We start from the raw sequence: 6,000 nt of genomic DNA on the forward strand, positions 1-6,000 counted from the left end.
TTTCCCCCACCGGCTGAAGGCTTTTATGGGATCCTCTGCTACAATTTATGTTGAGTTTGGAGCTCCGGTCTCACGGAGCTAACTCACAGAGCGGCCATGTCCGGCGTGGCCAAACTCCGCCCCCCCATTCATTCCAGAGTTTATTAAAAGCACCCTGTCCAATCCATATGCCATGTACTAATGTGACAAGCCCCTAACTGTGTAATGCTCTTATGGGTGTGCCAGACAGAAACTACTATGTAGTGCTTAAAAAGTCCTAACCTAGTGTGTATCCCACTATAACATGTGAAACCCACTGGTCAGTTAGCCTCATGTTAAGAACTGGACTGGCTCTACCTAGTGTGTGTCCCACTATGACATGTGACTCACACTGGTTAAACCTTCCAGTATCAAGTGTATCATGGCATCTTACCCATCCACAGTTGTGTTTAGAGGAAGCAGTGCCAATCATTAGACATATTCAGGCCTTTAGGATACAGGGTACCAAGCCGATTTATCATCTTGATTCCATCTGGAGCAGGGTTCTGTCTCGGTCCCCTCCCCGTTTAAGGGGTGGAATATGGTCTGGTTGATGACTGAAAGATATTGTGAGTGCTCTGTTGAAAATTGAGAAATACCTCTGTTTTTTGTGATACCCTGTTTGCAAAAATACCTTCACGTATGACTTTGAAAAACTCTGATTGTAAAAGCTGAACTCTCATATTGGTTACTGGTAATTTATTAATGGTTGTTTTATATTTTTAATGTTTTAAATCAAAAGTATTCTATAGCTACAGTTAAAGGGACAGTCAAGTCCAAAAAAACTTTCATGTTTCAAATAGGGCATGTAATTTTAAATAACTTTCCAATTTACTTTTATCACCAATTTTGCTTTATTTTCTTGGTATTCTTAGTTGAAAGCTAAACCTAGGAGGTTCATATGCTAATTTGTTAGACCTTGAAGGCCGCCTCTAATCTAAATGCATTTTGATAGTTTTTCACCACTAGAGGGCATTAGTTCTCGTGTTTCATATAGATAACATTGAGCTCATGCACATGAATTTACCATAGAGACAGCTCTGATTGGCGAAAATGCAAGTCTGTCAAAACAACTGAAATAAGGGGGCAGTCTGCTGAGGCTTAGATACAAGGTAATTACAGAGGTAAAACGTGTATAATTATAACTGTGTTGGTTATCCAAAACTGGGGAATTGGTAATTAAGGGATTATCTATCTTTTAAAACAACAAAAAATCTGGTGTTGACTGTCCCTTTAAATTGTAACTGTGATTTAAAGGTGTAATTTATAGTTATAATTTACATTTTAGAGACCTGTGTAGTCCATACATAATTATATTAGTGCTAAGTAAATGTATTATTTAGAGGGAAGGATTTTTGTATTTTCAAGTCATAAGTTAATTTGAGTTACTGTGATATATTTTAGAAATTGCATTTATTATTGTGGCTAAATTGGAACTATTTAATGCTATATTAAGTGGTATATGTTGAGTTGATAAATTTGTGTAAAAATCTCTGGTTGATTATTTAAAGTATTATAAGACTATTTTTGCGTAATATAGTGAATTGTATTCCCTGGAAATTTCATCAGATTTGTGGGATATTTTGAGTTAAGGTTAATTTATAGAAATCTTGTGTCCATACATGGGATAATAGACAATATATATTGAATAGTAATTTATCTAAATGTTTTATAGCCTGCTTGATATAGGATATTGTAACAACTATACATATATATGTGGTCATAATCAATACACTGTTTTCTGCATAAATATAATCAATGTGTTTATAGAGATTAACTGGTAAGAATTTAGGAATTAATTTATTTGAGATTAAATATTAATATTTATAATAATTTAGATATTAGATATCTCAATAGCATTTTGGAATACACTACAGAGATTATATAACGTTTCACTGGAGTGTATTGACAAATTCTACTATATTCATTGGAGATATTGCTGACAATAATTTTATACCCTTATTAATATTCATAATTACAATACGTAACACGTTGGTGGCAATTGCTGCTGATAAATAAACCAACATTACTGAAGGACACTCCTGAGCCGTATCAACAAGACACACATATACACATTTCTGTATAGGCTGGAATGGACCTCCCCCACACACTAGTCTCCTATTACGACAGACAATGACCCACAGTCTCCATCTGAATGGTTAATTAAGGGAAAAACTCTAGCCAAGGGGACCAGACATTGAAGTACAGGTCAACCTGATTGTGCTGTCTGAATGTGTATTGTTCCACAGATTTTATGTAGTTCATAATGAATATAACCTCGGAATTAGAAGAGGTAATGGTTTTCTTCCAAGCTCTTGTAATGGACAGTTTAGTTGACATCAGAAGATAAATCAGAAGTATCTTACTAGGTTTTACCATCTTTGGGAGATCCAGGTGCAGGAGACCCACCTCAGGCTTAGTAGGGATGTTAATCTGAAATGCACGGGCCAGTCTAAAGACAGCCCTCGATAACATTTTAAGCTTAGGGCACTCCCACCAAATGTGAACTGTTATACCTGGCTGTCCACAGTCCCTCCAACAAAGAGGAGAGGTGTTCCCAAATATCCGGTGAAGGGTGGTTGGGACTTGATGGCCACCTCACAACAATTGTATAGTGTAGCTCCCATAAAGTAGCGAAATGTAGAATTGTTTTAGTAAAGACAATTTCCCTAAACCAAACCCTGGGGTCCACTACATACCCTAAGTCCGTCTCCTAGGCCAGTTTTTGACCGAGTTTAGTTTAAGTAGGACTGGAGAGTAATAAAAGATAATGGAAAGAGAGTGATCTCCTAATAGGGGTACCTACCTTCCATTGTTGTTTCCAGATTGTAGTGCCTCTGATGCTGTTCTTGGGAAATACCCATGAATAGACAAGGATTCCCAATCTATAATAATCAAAGTAGAGTGAGGCCGGGATTGAGTATTTCAAAATAACATCTGGGAAACTCATCCATCCATTATTATCATATAGATCCTGAAGGTGCATTACTTGCGAAACATTTACTTTTGTTTTAACGAAAATTAATGTAAATGTTTAACAAAAAAATTGATTTTCATTTAAACGAAAACCGAATAGTGGAACCAATGAATATTTAGGGGAATGAATTTCCTTAAATATTTGTTACGAAAATTTCATCCAAAAACAATATTTTTATCCCTGCACATCTCTATTACAATGTATATCAAAATTCAATGTTTCTTTGATATTATAATGAAAACGTGTCCCAACTAGGTGCTCAGAAAGTTAGGGTATTTTTTATAAACATGTATCAAATATCTCTTAGACAATTAATTGGGATGTGTACTGTTTCCATTGAGATAGTCCTTCAGCACAGTTTATGCACCTAAGCATAAATCCTTTTCAGGCAATCAAGATGTAAACTAAAACATGTGCAGACCACTAATTGAGTATACGGCTCTTTTTCTGTATATAAGCATCACGTAATGTCTTTCCAGCAGATAAACTGTGTGGTTAATACAAGAACCGGCTCCTATGAGTTTAGCATTCGATGGTGTACATCATGTTTTAAAGCCTCCACTTATGGGACAATTCCTGCCGAACAGCCATTCAGCAGCCATAGCCACACATCAGGCCTTAGTCTAACATCTGACTCAAAAACCTGCTATGAATGCATTAACACCACCCACCACTTTCCTTATTCAGGGGTATTGATCAGAACTGGCTACTGGAGTAGACAATACTAGCCTCTATCGTTATGTTAGCAAAATCTACATTACATTGCAGTTACAGACATCCCAACTCTCCCTGAAGTTCAGGGAGTCTCCCTGATTGTAATAGCGGCTCCCTGATGCCAGCAAATGGAATGCAATCTCCCTGAAACTCCAAGTACCATGATCCAATGTGACCCAAATCCATAAAAGTGTTTCTTTAAGGAATGCCTTTAGTTGCTGGGACGTTATAGAACCCTCAAAGCATGCATCAGTAGCCAAAAAGCCCCCACTTATTCTAATAAAGTAAAAACACAAATACTACCTTATTTACTGCACGTAATTAAACTTCATATTCTAAAATATTTAAGCATTCAACAAGCGTACAATCATTGGAAAATAGGTTTATTGTATGTGGTTGTGCAATAAAGCTACTTTTTTTTTTTAATGTGGCTTTAGTGGGAAGCTACTTTAATGATAAGTCTGTATCTTACTTAGGGTTTCAAGGTGTCCAATATATAACTGGGAGGGGGGGGGGGGGTCGGGGTGGCGGCGCAGTAGCGGGTGAACCCACCTCCCTGAAATGAGTTTTTGCAGGTTGGGATGTCTGCAGTTATCTTATCTGATAATCTTTTCTGAACTCAGGAAAAATCTGCCAAGTGCTCTTTCAATTGCCAGAACTGGGAAAAACACTTACTTTCAGATTACACATAATGGGGCAAACTAATAAAGGTATATTGCAAACTTTTATGCCAACAATTTTTTTTGCAGTGCTTGGGAGAAATAGTTCCTCAGGTGAAGCCTGCATCAAATGTGTGGAAAAAGAAACAACAAAAACTGCAGTGCTTGGGGCACAGGGCATAGGTTGCAGCTGCACCATGTTCTTGCGTCTTCATGTTGGTAAGAAAGGGGGAGAGAGCCTGTACTATCCTCTAAGTATGACCCGTTGGCTCCACACAAAATGACCCATCAATAATAATACATAAATAACCCTGTATGCAGTGGGGTTGTCAGCGCCCAGGGCAAGGCAAGTATTGTGCCCCCTAACCCATTAGCACTGACTGAGTCTCTTCCACCAGTACAGTGATGCATTTGTGAGTGCGCACGGTAGCGCATAGGGTTGCTACCTTTTGCCCAGAATATTCCTGGACACTTTTTAAAAGGGGATGGAGAGGGTGTGTCTCAGGGTGTGGCTTGGGGGCGTGGCTTCTCGCAGCCTCAAATTCAATATGAAATCAATTTTTTTATATATATATATATATATTATATGTGTATATATATATATATATATATATATATATATATTACTATATTATATATATATATATTACTATATATATATATATATATATATATATTACTATATTATATATATATATATATATATATATATATACAATATATATACTGTATATATACAATATATATGTACTATATATATATATATATATATATATATATATAATACAAACAATATGTATATATATATATATATATATATATATCTATAATATGTATGTTTGTATGTATGTATATATATATATATATATATATATATATATATATATATATAAATATATATAATATATACTTGTATATACAGTATAATATATATATATATATATATATATATATATATATATATATATATATATATATATATATTATAGAGCAGGCAGACAGGCAGGTGAGTAATTCTCAAAGCAGGTAATACAGAGGAAACTCTTCTTTTATAAAACAAATTTAAAAAAAATATTTTACCTAGAAAAAACTGCAGATCATATCATTAGGAAGAAGTTGAACAGTACCCAAACAGGAGGGTCACGGCCTGGCCACCTCTGTCGGACTCGTCGTACTAGCAGCTCGCAGCGACACCGCACCCGCACACCAACAAGATCACATGACTGGGTGGGACTTGGATCTTTGGGAGGCGAGTTGAGAGGAGGACTGGTTGGACTATCGACCATGGTCCGTGACCTCATCATGATGCACTTCAGGCTGCAGTCAGGGCCTCCTCCTCACTTCCCTTGATGATAAGTGTGACTGACTCACGCACATTCTTCAACCCCCCCTAATTATTAATACCGGGGCAAGTGGCAATCCTAGTAGTGCACCTTATGAATTGGCAGGCGGCTCCCTTACAAGCAACCACCACGGCCCTGCCGCCTGCAATGTTTATAACGAATTAAATTCCTTAGGGGCGCAAATTTCTTTTGAAATTTTGCGCCCCTAAGAATTTTGCGCCCGGGGCAACCGCCCCTGTGGCCCCCCCCATGCTACGCCACTGCCTGTATGTAATTATTTATTAATATT

This window comes from Bombina bombina, chromosome 2 (genome assembly GCF_027579735.1).
Source record: "Bombina bombina isolate aBomBom1 chromosome 2, aBomBom1.pri, whole genome shotgun sequence".
NCBI lineage: Eukaryota > Metazoa > Chordata > Amphibia > Anura > Bombinatoridae > Bombina > Bombina bombina.